We start from the raw sequence: 17431 nt of genomic DNA, 5'->3' as shown, positions 1-17431 counted from the left end.
AGTTAACTTCACATCTGCATAAGGGGCCCACAGGAAATCAGAATGTTGTTATAGCACATAACAGAATATGCCCATATAATCATATTGTTGAGAGGATCTTATATTAGAACCATATGTTACAACTTATACAAAAAGAAACTTGTGGAATGCTGCAATGAGATACTGTGTGCTGCATTATAAACATTTGATACAAGATTTAAGGTTACCCTCAATATGCTTAATATGTGAGATTCAAATTACCCATATAACATAATATATATAATATATATACCCATCATTCCCCTCTTTGATCACATCGTGATCACATAACCTGTAATGTTCCTACAATATAAACTATCTGGGTCTACCTCTAATTAAATTTTGCAGTTGAACTTTTTCTGCATCTTGTATCATACCTGATATTTTCTTTCGTAAAGTACAAGACATGTAACAGTTAAACAATGTTAATAATAGTAAGCAAATAGGTGTAATGTGTCCAGCATCTTCAGGTGAGTAATAACATGCCGTTATTAATACTATTGGGATATACACAAAGATCAATATCCCCATTAGGAAAAGGAAGATCTTGCAGAAATGTCTTGGATCCATGATTGAGATCGTCATCCTGGTCTTTGTGAGGAGTGATCTGTACCTTATCACCCACTTCTCCTTTGTGAGGGGTGACCGATAGCTTGTCACCCGCTTCTCCTCTCTTTGGACAGAGTTTCACTCGTGAAGCGTGTATCCAGATGTCCTTGTCGTCAGTCAGTACGGCAGTCCTGGTTACAGCGATCACAGTGACTTGCTTGCTGAACGGGAAACCTCCTTTCTTTGCTTTATTCAGCTGGCGAATGCAGACCAGATCTCCAGGCTTGAAAGGATGGGTTGGTTCCTGTGAGGGAAGAGGTAAACGGGAAGACACATCACCATAGATGCCATTCAATTTATCAATCAATTGTTTTACATATTGTTCCTTAATACAATCTAAATCACCATTTTTAATGATAAGTGGGCCTTTTACCCATGGAGTCGGGAATGGTCTACCCATTAGGACCTCAAATGGAGACAACCTGGTTGTCCGATTTGGGGTCATTCTGATTTCTGCTAAAATCGCAGGTAAATAGTTTTGCCATTTAACCCATGTACCTGCTGTTGCCTTTAAAAGTTTTTCCTTGATATTGCGATTCATTCTTTCTAAAATCCCTGAGCTTTGAGGATGGTAGGGAATGTGAAAGTTCCAATTAATCTGTAACCATTCTACTAACTCATGTGTGATTTTACTAATGAACGCTGGACTGTTATCAGAATTAATCTGAAGTGGACAACCAAATCTGGTAATTATTTCAGTGGCTAAAATTTTAGCGACTGTTTTTGCATCTTCCCTCTGGGTAACAAAAGCTTCTGGCCACTTAGAAAATTGGTCTACTATTACAAGCAGATATAATTGTTTAGTGCCAGTTTTTGGAATGTGTGTAAAATCAATTTGTAGATGTGTGAATGGGGCTGTAGGTGGGGGTAAGTGGTCATGCTGGGCTTTATTGGGGATGGTTGCATTGGTCTGTAATCAATATACATATCTATTAATATATGCCTTGCAATAATCACCTATACCTCTAATGTAGAAAGATTGCTTCAACAAGTTAGTTGTTGGTTTTATACCTAGGTGTCCAACACCATGGGCTTGTGCTATAAAGAGTGGTGCACTGCTTTCCGGTATGCCCACCTTCCCCTCTTTAGAAAACAAACCATTCTCATCTAAAGTTAACCCATTAGTAGTCCAGAAAGATATGTCACTAGGAGTGGCATGTCCCTGGAGTTCAAGAAGCATATGGTCTGTAGGACATGAAGGTGGGGCTAAAACAGCATACATACGGATGGTGGATCCGGGTGTATGAGAAACATAAGCAGCCTCTTTAGCAATTTTACCTGCAAGCGCATTACCCAAGGAAATAGGGTCAGACTTGTATGTATGTGCATGGCAATGTATGATCGCTATGTCCTTTGGGAGTTGTATGGCCTCTAAAAGGTCATTAATCAGGTCTGTATGAGAGATGGTCTTGCCATCTGCTGAAACAAAACCACGTTGGTTCCATATCATACCAAAATCGTGCACAACCCCAAAAGCATAGCGAGAGTCAGTGTAAATGTTAACAGATTTATTTTCAAACAATTTACATGCTTTTGTGAGTGCTATTAATTCTGCAGCTTGTGCAGAAGGATAAGGAATGGGGCCTGCATCTAGAACAATGTCTGGTAGTTGCACAACGGCATAGCCTGTCTTATAAATACCGTCACTAGGTCGGGAACAAGAACCATCAACAAACACATTATCAGCATGGTCAAAAGGTTTATCCATCAAGTCAGGTTTTGGTGTGGTAATGTGGTGTATTAACTCTATACAGTCATGGTCTGTTGAAAAGTCTGGTGATCCTGTAAGTAAGGCACTAAGTATTTGAGTTGGCCCTGAGGATACACTACTATATTTAATAGTCAGATTTGTATTATTCAGTAATATACATTCATAACCAGAAAGTCTTTGATAAGTCATGTGTTGGGTAGTGACATTTTTTACAAGACTAGTGTGTAGTACTATTGGATGGCCTAATGTGATTGTTTCAACCATCTCTACAGCCATGGCGCAAGCAGCCAATGCTCGGAGACATGCCGGCATCCCTTGTACCGGTATTGGAACTACTTTGGAAAAGAAAGCTACGGGACGCATATTGCCTCCACCATGCTCTTGGGCACAGACAGCAGCCATGGTTTTACAATTGTCCCTTGCATACAAGTGAAATGGTTTACAATAATCAGGTAGTCCTAAAGCAGGGGCACTAATAATGCTAGTCTTCAGAGCTATGTAGGATTTAGTCATGTCTGTGGTCCATTGTATATGTTCAGGGCTATCCCCTTTTATGGCTTGCCTTAGAATGGAATCATGATGGGAGCACTCAGGAATCCATTGTCTGCAATAATTAATCATACCTAGAAAGGTGAGCATGTCCTTTCTAGTAACTGGCTTTGGGATCTGTTGAATCGCTTGGATTCGTTTGGGACTAATGGACCGGTGGCCTTGGGAAAGCACAAAACCAAGGTAATCCACTTTTGTCACTCCTACTTGTAGCTTATGTTTTGCTATTTTATGACCTTCAGCAGCAAGGTGTTTTAACAGACTTATTGTATCTACTGTATTTGCCTCCTGGTTAGGACTACACAACAGTAGGTCATCGACGTACTGAAGGAGGACGGAACCTTGGCTGGGTGTCCATGACCGCAAGGTACGTTGTAGCACCAGCGAGTAGACCGCAGGTGAGGCCATATAGCCTTGAGGGAGGAGTGTCCAGGTAAGCTGACGCCCATCATAATAAAAAGCCATAAGTAGCTGTGTCTCAGGGTCCAATCGGACTGAAAAGAATGTGTTAGCTAAATCAATTACTGTAAATATACAGGCATCATGTGGAATGGCTGTGAGTAAGGTTGTAACATCTGGGACTATTGGGGCAATTGGGATTACTATTTCATTAATTGCCCTTAGGTCTTCTACTAACCTATATTCATTGTCTTTCACTCCAAGGGCACCCATAAGATCACGACCCAAAAGGTTAAGGGGACACCCAGTTATAATACGAAATGGGTGCAAAAGTTGTTGGCCAGTACAGGGTACCCTAACTTCAAGTGGCGGTGTGATGCGAGTCTGAGTCAGCACTCCATTAATCCCTAAAGAAGGTTCAGATTTTCCAGTAATGCCATCATACATATCTGAGCATAAGGCAGAGCATGTAGCTCCTGTGTTTACTAGAAATGGTAGAGGTTCTCCCTCTACTTCTAGGACTAAGTATGGTTGCTCATGATAACTTGTTGACACCACTGGAAAAATTGGAGTGCTACCTTCTTGGCACCCCTATGGCCATTGTATGTTGTGTTTGGGTGCCTCCATGGGTGCAGGGGCTATGTAAGGCTGTCTGTTATACTGTCGGGGATTGTAAGGGGGGCCAGAATTATTAGGGGGTTTTGGGCATTCATTTTTCCAATGTCCCTGTTCCCCACAGTTAAAACAATGTGTACTGTTTGAAGTATAGTTCCCTCTAGCTCTTCCTCTAGCTCTCCCTCTACCTCTCACATACATTCTGTTACTCCCTGTATTATCCCTGGCCTGGAATGGATCACAATGTTGTAAACTCTGCTTTTGATAAAAAGCAGCGTTTTTTCCTTCTAATTTCCTGATGTCAAAACAACCTGCCCCTTCTTTTTCATGAATTCTTTTCAAGAATTCTGCTGGAGTCAACTCTGGCCAATCAGAGACAAGTTGCTTCACCAACAAGGAAAGCTGAGGTTGCATATTACTAATGCAAGTCTGGACCTTCAGAGAGCCCATTGCATCTCCTGATTCTATTCCAGCATTTATAAAAACGCTTAACAAATTCTACTACTGTTTCCTTTGTATTCTGTTTGCACGCTAGTGCAATTGACATACTTTGTTTATCCTTCCATATTCTATGCATTTCTATACTTAATTCTGTCCACATTTCATCAAGTCCCTCATGTGTGTTTAGGGCATAGTTAGTTGTTGGATCTCGACTCAATTTACTAATACTCTTTACATTACCCCACTCCCAACCTGATTCAGGGTCATAGTCTAGAAGTGCATCAATGATAATTCTTATGTCTGTCTGTGTCATGTTTTGTCCTTGTAACATTCTTTTTAAATACATAATACAAGCTGATGGATGTTGACGGGGGCTTGGGGCTCCCTTGTTAATTTCCCTTAATTCACCCGGGGACAAAGGTTTAATAATTAATTGGTCTCCCACAGTAAGAAATGGCATACTAGCTTCTGGTACAGCTGCCTCCTCTACTTCTTCATTCCCTCTTCTATATTGTGGGGTTATTGTACGGGGGTAGGAAGGTGTTACTGGTTCAACCTTAATCAGGGGTTTGGGCTTAATTGGGGGTTTAGTGACCTGGTATCGGGGAGTTAAAGAAGGTCCTGGCAAGGTCCATTCCTGGGGTACCTGAGCAGAGGCAATAGCAATAGTCTCTAGATCTATTGCACTAGGGGATGGGAGGCTAGGATATAGTCTGTTATATGATGGCAAAGGTAGGTGAGGGGCATTATATGGGGCAGGGGGGGTGAATATGCTGTCTGTCTTTGCTTCCCACTTTTACCCTTCTTTTAATTCCCATCTGAATCAATATATTGCCAGTATGGAGCAACAGTCAGCCAATTTTCCCCACCCTTTTTCATATAATCCATATTCCACCCTCGGTCACCCTTATACCATGGAAATGCCTCTTCATCACCTAGACACAACCCTTTTACCATATTCATATGAAATTTATCATTATCCCCCTCTCTGGGGAATGGATCAGAGCTTCTCATAGCTTCTGTCCAATCTGCCATATTCTGAACCCAAGGAATAATATACATATACCCATCGGGCGACACCCATCCCACATAATCTTTACATGTTTCTCCTGGTCTAGGTGATGGAAATTGTTTAGACTGGGATTTGCCCATTCTCAACTCCTAACTTATCCTTTAAAACTTTTACAACAAAATATAATACAATATAAAAAAAAAAAAAAAATAAATAATAAAAAATAATAAAAATAAAAAAAATACAATACCTTTACCTTTAAGAGCAATTAATTATTGAATATTTTTGCAAAGACCACATTAACTAGAATGGTTGTACTCCGTTACCAGTTATTGTGCTTAATGCTTAAGTTTACAACAAGAGAGAGAGAGAAAAAAAATATATCACTATGCTGATTCTTTCAGTAGTTTCTGGCTTTAATTATCTCTAGGTCAAAGGTCACCCTTCACCAGAAAAAATGTAGCATTTTACTAACATTCAGAAACAGCAATACATATTAGCAACAGTTTACTTTCTTAATACTTTATACAATAAGCAGTATTTTACTTCCTTAACACTTTATACAATAAAAAGTATTTTGCCATACAGCATATTTAAAAAGCAAGCAGCATAAGAATTCATATAAACAATGTAGTATTTATCTTATAACTTTAAAGCAATGTTAGCCATACAGCATATTTCAAAAGCAAGCAGCAAGAAAAGGTGTGGTTTAACCCTTCAGCCAGACTTAATATAACCTGATTTCTACCAAAGAAATCTATTATTCCCTTTTTGTTTAGTCTACCAAAGACTTAATTAGAATCTACCAAAGATTCATATATATATTTAACCTGATTTCTACCAAAGAAATCTACTATTCCTCTTTATAGACAATAGTTAGAATCTACCAAAGATTCACATATATATTTCCCAACTATTCCTATGTAGAATGAAACTTAAGGGGTCTCGTGGTAAGAGAAAAAAGGTCAAAATAAAAAGGACTCTTTGTTCAACTCACCTTACGAGATTTCCCTGTTTCAGCCCACTTGTCTGACACCAGCTTGTAGGGTTACTTATTTTGTTTTTTAGCTCTGCTCTGGCTGATAAGGGTGCAGCACACGTTTTCTTCAGGGCCCTGGGGTGACCACTGAAATCACACACACATGCAACTGAGTGTTTTCACAAGATTCCCATTTATTGAAAAACACACAAAGACTTTATAGGGAATTATACGTCATACATGAGGTCACAGGAAATATATAAAAAACGTAGTTAACTTCACATCTGCATAAGGGGCCCACAGGAAATAAGAATGTTGTTATAGCACATAACAGAATATACCCATATAATCATATTGTTGAGAGGATCTTATATTAGAACCATATGTTACAACTTATACAAAAAGAAACTTGTGGAATGCTGCAATGAGATACTGTGTGCTGCATTATAAACATTTGATACAAGATTTAAGGTTACCCTCAATATGCTTAATATGTGAGATTCAAATTACCCATATAACATAATATATATAATATATATACCCATCATTTAGCATATCATTTTTAGCTGAAATTCTAAATTCTAGAGATGCTATATGTCACTTGCCTAAGTGACATATAGCAAAATATTTTAGATATAATAAATATACATTTATACAACCACAAATATCCAATTTACTCTTATTGTGCACACTTCACCATTTCTGTATTTCTCTATAGAAAAGAGAAATACAGAAAGCATCTCTGGAAGAATTTAAATCAATACCTGTACAGATAGATTTATCACTTGTGCTGTAGAGGGAATCTGCCAGTCACACTACAGAAGAATTATGTAGATGAGTGCAACATCATAAAAATGTGTTGAGTAACAAGAAACAAAATTGTCATTGTAGTATTTGAAAAGGATGTACAATGAAACCAGATTTTTTTAGTTCTCAGGTAAAGAGAAATTGATTTCTTAATGTACCAAGGTTTCCATATAAAATACTGTATAGAACAAGGAATGAATATGCACCACAGCACAGGGATAACTTTCTTATATCTATGTAATATTCTTCAAATGGTGGTGTTTTTTTTATTGCTATGTTTAAAAAAGTATGGATTCACTGTATTTTTTTATTTTTTTTGTAGGGGAATGAAAAAAATTTGCAAATACACTGCTTGTATCAAGAAGGTAGCAAAGCAGCAAGCAAAACACATTTGTTCAATCCCAGGGCATGACTACTATTATGGCCCTTTAAAAAACTTTCCAATTTACTCCTGTTAACTAATTTGGTATCCTTTGTTGAAAGGCATACATAGATTCAGGAGTAGAAATACACTACTGGTAGCTAGCTGGAGATTGATGGCTGCATGCAAATGCCTCTTGGCATTGGTTCAACCGATGTGTTGAGCTAGCATCCATAAGTGCATTGATGCTCCTTCAACAAAGGATACCAAGAGAATTAAACAAATTTGATAATAGGAGTAAATTGGAAAGTTTTTAAAAGTGTATGTTCTACCTGAAAAATAAAAGAAAACACAACCACAAGTTACGAGCCTGCAACTACAAGTCAAGAAGCAGTGTTTGAAACCTTAAATCTTGCTGAAAAAACTTACAGCAACTTCATTGTCTGAAAATTGCTCTCATTAGAGCAGCAAATGAAGAGTTCTTCTATCTCACAACTGTTAACTACTCACAACATAGAATGTGTTTTACTGTCAAGGATACCCTTACAAAACAAGCTAATGAAAACAACAACACAAAATACATCTTCAATTAAACAGTCCAACCTAATATATGCTTGAAAAAGCTCCAAAGAAATAAAAGAAAAATAAGAACCAGACATCTTTATCAGCTTTGAAATAGGCAGACACAACCTGGGGACAAGATATTTCAGACAGGCAATAGTGGATTTTGATATTCTACCTAAGTCGAGGTTTAGGCTAAAAATCCAGACTTTGGGGTAGATTTATTAAGCAGTGGATTCTGCTTCCTACCACTATCATTTCAGGCTCGCCTGAAACTTAAGTTAAGAAACTTAATTTCTTTGCCACATTTTAGGTGGCGGCCTGAAATCATCCCCATCCGATATGATCCGACATAATGCCAGCTGGGGCACACAGCTATTGGAATAGAGGTGTAAACATCACCTTATTGAAAAAATAGCATTCTGCTGCTGGAAGTCTGAGGCGCTCAGCAAGACGAATGCTGCAGACAAATAAAGGAACTTTCAGCATGAAGTATTTTATACCTTTATTTGCTGCACTGGTAAATCCTAGCGTTTCACAAACTCTAGGATTTACTATCACTTTAACTTTTTCTCCCCAAAGACTTCGAGGCCAATTTATCAAATGTCTGTCGGACCTGATCCGACAGTGCAGATCAGGTCCGACAGACATCGCTGAATGCGGAAAACAATACGCTCTCCGTATTCAGCATTGCACCAAAAGCTCTTGTGAGCTGCTGGTGCAATGCCGCCCGCTGCAGACTCGCGACCAATCGGCCGCCAGCAGGGGGGGTGTCGTACTCGATCGGGTTGAATTCCAGCGATGTCTGTCCTCCTGCTCAGACCAGGGGTAGGCACAGACAAAGGCTGTGGCAGACATTTTCCAAAGTACAGACCTTAGTGAAGGACACCAAGGTACATTTGAAATTAAAAACATTTTATAGTGCTTGGTGCTATTATACTGATGCAGATACCACTGATCCTATAACCAGCCCTCCTCTGGCTATACCCATGAGCCAGTGTCACTACTGTGTCATTATATAGTGCTGGGTATTATTATACTGATGCAGATACCACTGATCCTATAATCAGCCCTCTTCTGGCTATACCCATGTGCCAGTGTCACTACTGTGTCATTATATAGTGCTGGGTGTTATTATACTGATGCAGATACCACTGATCCTATAACCAGCCCTCCTCTGACTATACCCATGAGCCAGTGTCACTACTATGTCATTATATAGTGCTGGGTGTTATTATACTGATGCAGATACCACTGACCCTATAACCAGTCCTCCTATGGCTATACCCATGAGCCAGTGTCACTACTATGTCATTATATAGTGCTGGGTGTTATTATACTGATGCAGATACCACTGATCCTATAACCAGCCCTCCTCTGGCTATACCCATGAGCCAGTGTCACTACTATGTCTTTGTATAGTGCTGGGTGTTATTATACTGATGCAGATACCACTGATCCTATAACCAGCCCTCCTCTGGCTATACCCATGAGCCAGTGTCACCACTGTGTCATTATATAGTGCTGGGTGTTATTATACTGATGCAGATACCACTGCTCCTATAACCAGCCCTCCTCTGGCTATACCCATGAGCCAGTGTCACTACTATGTCATTATATAGTGTTGGGTGTTATTATACTGATGCAGATACCAATGATCCTATAATCAGCCCTCCTCTGGCTATACCCATGAGCCAGTGTCACTACTGTGTCATTATATAGTGTTGGGTGTTATTATACTGATGCAGATACCACTGATCCTATAACCAGCCCTCCTCTGGCTATACCCATGAGCCAGTGTCACTACTGTGTTATTATATAGTGCTTGGTGTTATTATACTGATGCAGATACCAATGATCCTATAATCAGCCCTCCTCTGGCTATACCCATGAGCCAGTGTCACTACTGTGTCATTATATAGTGTTGGGTGTTATTATACTGATGCAGATACCACTGATCCTATAACCAGCCCTCCTCTGGCTATACCCATGTGCCAGTGTCACTACTGTGTCTTTGTATAGTGCTGGGTGTTATTATACTGATGCAGGTACCACTGATCCTATAACCAGCCCTCCTCTGGATATTTGCATGTGCTATTGTCACTACTGTGTCTTTGTTTAGAGCTGGGTGTTATTATACAGATGCAGATACTCATGCTTTATTTATTCCATAACTTATCACCCAATATCGCTAGCAGTCTCTTGACAAGTCACTAACTTTATTCACACTACATATTTTTTTTCTTCCTTTTATTAACTCAGAAAGAAAAGATATACTAAGGTTGTGGTGGAGACTGAAAAGGCTAGTCACGGACACCAGTGCCCATGTATGGACACCTTGCCTATCCCTGATTATGACGTATCCATTCCTGAGGTTCATAATTTGCTTTACGTAAAGGCTCTTACATAATTATTACCAGCACTGATTTACTAAAATGCAGGATTGTAAAAAAAAAAAAAAAAAAAAAACCAATGTGAAAGGGGCAGCCTGCAGGGGTTTAGATACAGTTAATCAGAGGTAAAAGGTATATTAACCATTTAAGTGCTAAGCACTTTCCCACCTGGGTGCTAAGGTTTTTTAAAGGTTTTTTTTATTTTATATTTTTAAAAATATTTTTTATAACTCTTTTTTTATTTATTTCAGATCCCCTTACACTGTTGAAAAGGTTAGGCGATTACCTTTCCAACGGTGGTTCTTGGGGGTCTGTAGCTGCTTAGATGCCTGAGATACAGGCTTCTAAGCAGCATGCCCCCTGCACCTATATTTAACATTGTTAATGTTAAAGTTGCGCGGTGACGTCATCACATCATTGCGATGCCTGTCACTATGCAGGCCCGATTGCCGGGGTAGGAGCGGGTGGAAGCCCCCAGATCTCCCTCAAGGTGGGAGAGTGCTAGTGACGGCTCTGAGCCGTCATTAGCACCAGAGTGGAAAACTCTGTGACGGCTCAGAGCGGTCATTAGCACTTAAGGGGTTAATATAACAGTGATGGTTATGCAAAACTTGGCAAGGGTAATACAGGGATTATCTATCTTTTTAAATGATAACAGTTTTCAAGTAGACTGTCCCTTTAATGCAAACTGTACTATTGTATGTATTAAATAAAAACTATAAACTATACATAAAAATATAAAGAAACCGAGTAAAATATTACACATATTTTTTGTTTTATTGTGATATGTGTAGGAAATAAGTTCTGCTAATAAACAAAATCTGTTTTACTTTCTTATACTTTTCTGCCTTTGGCTTAATATAAACAAGAAATGTCCATGTAAGAAAAAGGAGGGTCATATAATAGGGCAAGTAGGATGATATGGTTCAGTATTTAGAAGTTAATAACTAACTAAAGATTGCAGCTATTAAAGGTTTGCATTTGATTTTGGCATCTTGTGAGTAATCACCTTCCAAATAATTTTAGCAATAACATTTCCTCTGAGCTTCAATGAACTATTGAAGGATTATCTATATGGGCAGCATGGGATTTACCCTACCAGAATATAAATAATTTCTTACACTGCAAGTATTCTTGTATTTTTTCTGAATTTTATTTTTATAGTATGCTGATCATACTATTGTGTAGACTTTCTTATTTATATCTTCTTTTTTATATAAATAAATGTAGTAAGCAGCTACTGCTAGCTAGGCAGAGCAGGTGAAGGGAAGACCAGACACATACAGATGTAAATGACTCAGCTGGTAAGTAGCTTGATTGACAGGTGCAAGGGATCTTTGTGGGGGTGAACTGTACAAATGCCATTAAAAATTATGCTTACAATGACCCATTGTTTTTTATTTCCTGTACCTGGATTGGCCCTCTGTAATTAGGGGACTGAAAAACCAACAGGTTACACATTTAATGAACCACAACCATCAAAATATCATGATTCCGATAAAGCATGCAATCTAAAAAAAAATCCAAAACACTTCCTTTATGAAAATGTGTACCTTCTTTTTATATGCACACTTTTTGAGGCTCCAGATCCATCTGAGCATGTGCAAAAGTGTGCAGTATATACATATATGCAGTTTGTAATTGGCTGATGGCTGTCACATGATACAGGGGGAGGGAACATTGGTTTAACTTTGATATTTGCCAGAAAATATTCTGCTGCTCATTTTAAATTCAAAGTAAATGATAATGCAATGTCTTTTTATTGTGTATGTATCAATTATTCAATGGTACTGTATTTAGTGATCCTTGTAAACATTGCTTATGTGTAGCATAATATACATAGAGTAGGCAACATAAAGATTGTTGCACCATGGAGGAACATATCATCACCTTAAACTGTATTCAGTCTTTTTAGAATGCAGTCAGACAGTGTGCAAAGCTCACTCATCTTTAATAAATTCAGGGATCATAATTCCATAGACTCACACTTCATAATATCGCAATTTTATTTTCTAATCTTGGGGTTTGTGAATACTGTGCAGGTGATACATTTCCTACTGACAGTAACTAACTTGTGGATGTCAGTAATAGTCAATGCAAGAAGGGAACTAATAGAAGCCTTTTATACTATAGTGGGGGAAGAACTCACACAGCACTACTAAAGGAATGTAGTCAAAGGCAGGAAACCAAAGAAAAAAGCAAGACTTTGAGTAACTTGGGTGATGTATGATTTCTAATTATGATAAAGCGTGTGCTATATTCATACAAAAAATCAAGCTGATTGGCACAGAAATTATGGGATATCTTATGTCTGAGAGACCAAAGTTACCAGTGTTCAAACGTCTCTCTAAGGTACACAAAGAAAAGAGGCCCATAACCTCTATAATTGGTACATTGGGAGAAAACTTGGAGTAAATGGGTGAATGATTATTTTCAACCTTTAGTACACAAAAAAACCCAGGATATTTGAGAGACACCAAACAATTGTTGAGAACAATGTAAACATGATAATGGAAATATGACTACCATTTACTTACCATAGGTGTTGTTTCCTTATACTCATATATCTCCCCCATTGTAAAGAGTTGAAAGTGAAATGCTCAAAATATATATTAATTTAAAAATGTTGTTCATTTGGAGTAAGTTATTTGTTAACCCCAATTTAATTTATATTTGAGGGCAACTTTTGGCGTTGAAATAGGCCATTTGTTTTCTATTTTTGCTGCAAAAGGCCTGATTGTAATACTTTACTGGAGACAAATACAGAAAAATGCAAGGTTCTACATTTTGGAAGTAAAAATAAGCAGGCTACGTATTTTTTAAATGGGACAAGACTTAGCCAAACACAGGAGGAAAGGGATTTGGGAGTAGTAATAGATAACAAGCTAAAGATGGGTGCACAATGCAGGGCAGCGGCTTCAAAGGCTAATAAGATACTAGCATGTATTAAAAGAGGCATTGATTCAAGAGAGGAAAGCATAATCCTGTCATTATATAAAGCCCTGGTAAGACCTCACCTTGAGTTTGGAGTGCAGTTCTGGGGACCGATTGCTAAAAAAGATATTGCAGAACTAGAAAAAGTTCAGAGATGGGCCACAAAGGAAATAAGGGGATTGGAGAAATTAACCTATGAGGAGAGGCTAGCCAAACTGGGTCTGTTTTCTTTAGAAAAAAGGCACTTGAGAGGTGACATGATTACTTTATATAAATATATTCAAGGCCCATATACAGAGATGGCAGAAGCTCTGTTTATTCCAAGAAAATTGTTTCTGACAAGAGGTCATAATTTAAGGTTGGAGGAAAGGAGATTTAATCTCCTGCAACGGAAACGTTTTTTCACTGTAAGAGCAATAAAATTGTGGAACTCATTACCAAAGGAGGTAGTGAATGCCAATACCATAGATACATTTAAAAATAGTCTGGATAAATTTCTGTATATAAACAAAATTCATGGATATGATTGCTATTATTAAATGGGTCACATTTTAATGGGGTTATTTAAGCTTAACTGGAGCTTTTTGAAAGTATTTTAGATTTGTATAGGTTGAACTCGATGGACTTCAGTCTTTTTTCAACCTTATCTACTATGTTACTATGTTACTATGTTACAAATAATAAAAATATTATATAAGAAAGAGGGCAACTTTTATCTTCAAAAACAAGGTACTGTGATGGGGACAAAATATGCCACCTCATATGCCAATTTATATTTGAAGTCCTTTTAACTAGAAAATATCTTGACTTCTTTAAAGCCCTTTATGGAAAATATAGAGATCTTTTCATGCACATTAACTCTGCTAGATGGAGGCTTTGCAAGCCTTTCGGGTTGCGCTTGTATTACAAGTTTAAAGTAAAAAGTTTGCACACAAACGTAAACCCGACGTGCACAAAAAAAAAATCACAACCACGTTAACTTTTGGTGAGCAAAAAATATTTGAAAAAAATAACACCCATACTTGTGCTCTAACCCGACCACGTACATTCGAGAGAGCTAAACCTGACGTGAAAAATGTATATTTCACATTCCAATGTTCTTCACATAGCAGAATATGTTCTCTTTATTCTTCAATACATATTTCTATATATCTGTATATACCTATATTTCTTTTCCTAAAAATATATAGGTATAGATATGTATTTTACATGAACAGTATCAGATATATATAGCACTATATATTTAAAATAAAAATTACGTAGGAATGTAAAATATGTGTTTTGTGCATCGTGTTTTTGCGATTTACATTTTAACACAGTCGGGTTAGCACATATTAAAACGTATTATTCTTCTTAAGGTGCATTATTGAAATAATACAAATAGTTAAACATGTTGTAAAATATTCTAAATAATCCATATAATAAACATATATTTATTACATTATGTAGTGTAATCATTTTTATATATTTTTTTTTAATATTCTATATGTAATATTTCAATAATGCACCTTAACCCAGCCATTTTAAGATCTAAATCGTGAAACACAATGCGCAAAAGGCATATTTTACATTCCTATGTTCTTCACATAGAAAATAATGTCCTTTTTATTATTAAATATATATTTCTATATATATCAGACACTGTGCATGTAAAATACATATCTATACCTATATATTTAGAGCACTGGTTTTCAAACCTGTCCTCAAGCCTCCCCAACAGGCCAGGTTTTTAGGATTACCTTAAATCAGAGCAGCTAAAATAATCATGTTTACTATTCAGATGATTATTTCACCTGTGCTCTAGTTCAGATATCCACAAAATGTGGCCTGTTAAGGAGGCCTGGGGGCAGGTTTGAAAATCAGTGATCTATAGGAATAGATATATAGGTATATAGGTATATACAGATATATACCTATATAGGTATATACAGATATATAGAAATATAGAAAAATACATCTGTACACACATATATACACATATATATCCATACATCTACATATTTAGACATGTATATGTATGTAGCTCTAGGTTAAAGCCCTTTGCCGGCTTTTTTAGCACTTGAGATCTCATATCTTTGAGCCCTTATAACTTCTGAATGCACCTAAAGGGACAGTAAACTTACAGATTAATTTTATATAATTCTGCACATAACATTATCTTAGCGGTAACTTCATAAATGAAAAGCATAGCAAGTTTTTTTAGTGTAAAGTTGGACTCTGCTCCAGGCTCTATTGATTTACCGCTAAGATAATGTTATATAATTCTGCACTATGTGCAGAATTATATAAAATTATTCTGTAAGTTTACAGTCCCTTTAAAAAAAAAATGTAATTTTTTTTAGGCAGTGTTATTAAGAGTTTAATTGTACTTTTCAAGGTATTTTTGCTATTTTTTGTGCAACTTTTTTGTCTTACGTAAGTTAACCATAGCTCTGAAGTCACGCTAACCTGACTCACGTTAAATTTGATTGAGCTCAAGCGAACATGTTTACATTCAACTCATAATACACTTGCTACTTCTGACATGTGCAGAGAGACACAATGTACCCCATATCGCTCGCGTCCGACAGTAATCGCTTCACTCGTAATCAAGCCTATATTAGGCAATATTAGAAGAATTGCAATATAGTTCAAATATCTACCGTTACTTGAAAGAGATCTAATACTAGAAAGGGAGTTAGATTTGTGTCAAGAATGACTAAAACCTTGGATAACATACTAAGGAGACACTTCTCTAGAAATAAAGAACCCCCAAATAGTTGGCTAAAGAAAAAAGAGGGATGTTTTAATTGTGGTAATAATTCATACAAGAGCTGTAAATATGTTAGAATAGGCAATATATTTAGATCAACTTCTATGGGGGAGAGTTTTAGGATAAAATATCATACTGATTAGAACACCAGTTATGCTACATACTTGATAACATGTAAATTGTGTCAATGTCAATATACAGAACATACAATGCATCCTGTGAAGAAGCATATTAGGGAACATTTGTTATCACTGGACATTAAGGTTCCAAAGACTGCTGGGGTTAGATATTTAGCTACAAATGGAAGTGGCCAGGGGGAGTTGAAGAAATATATAATCATTATTGCATTTTTAAGTGATAGATTGTGTACCATGTTTAAGAAAACTGATGGAGATAGACAGTTTTGAGGCCTTTCAGATATATGTTTTGAGAATGGGTAGTCCTCTAGGTATACATTAAATTTGGGATTTAGATATATGTTGATAATTGAGGATTTTGTTTTTTAGTATAAATATCTGACATTAATATTAATACATTTTTACATTTTTTTTTTTTTTTTACTAGATTTTTGTGATTGGAGTTTGTTGCTTTACCGAATGTTTCGTTCTAAATGCATTTAACATAAAAATGGGAAATTCCACCATATGGGGTTATCGAGTTTCCTAAGGAATATTTGATACTTGGGCCTCTAGTTATCAAGCCGTCAACCTCAAATACGCTGGAATTCCGCAGCGTATTTGTGGCGAGGCTGATTCGCCTTAGTTATCAAGCCCTACACACCGGCAAAAGTAGAATATAGTGACGTAAGCTTCGATCCGCCGGACTCAGTCCGACACAGATCGATTCTTACGTCACTCCAGATGTTCCGCACACAATTTCGGCACAATCTGACTCCTTTTGCTAGTTATCAAAAAACTAGCAGGTACGCTCGGCACTTTTCCGGCCCAGCGTACCTGGTTTTCAATCCGCCACCCTGGAGGCGGCGGATCCCATAGGAATCAATGGGAGTCTGACCATAGCGAAAGATCATGTTTGCTGCTGCCCGACATCCCATTGATTCCTATGGGAGATGTCTGCACCTAACACCCTAACATGTACCCCGAGTCTAAACACCCCTAATCTGCTCCCCCTACACCGCCGCCACCTAAATAAAGTTATTACCCCCTAAACCGCCGCTCCCGGAGCCCACCGCCACTCTAATAAACTGATTAACCCCTAAACCGCTGCTCCCGGACCCCGCCGCCACCTACATAATACCTATTAACCCCTATCCTGCCCTCCCTACACCGC

Source organism: Bombina bombina, chromosome 1 (assembly GCF_027579735.1).
Source record: "Bombina bombina isolate aBomBom1 chromosome 1, aBomBom1.pri, whole genome shotgun sequence".
NCBI lineage: Eukaryota > Metazoa > Chordata > Amphibia > Anura > Bombinatoridae > Bombina > Bombina bombina.
This window is presented reverse-complemented; position numbering follows the sequence as displayed.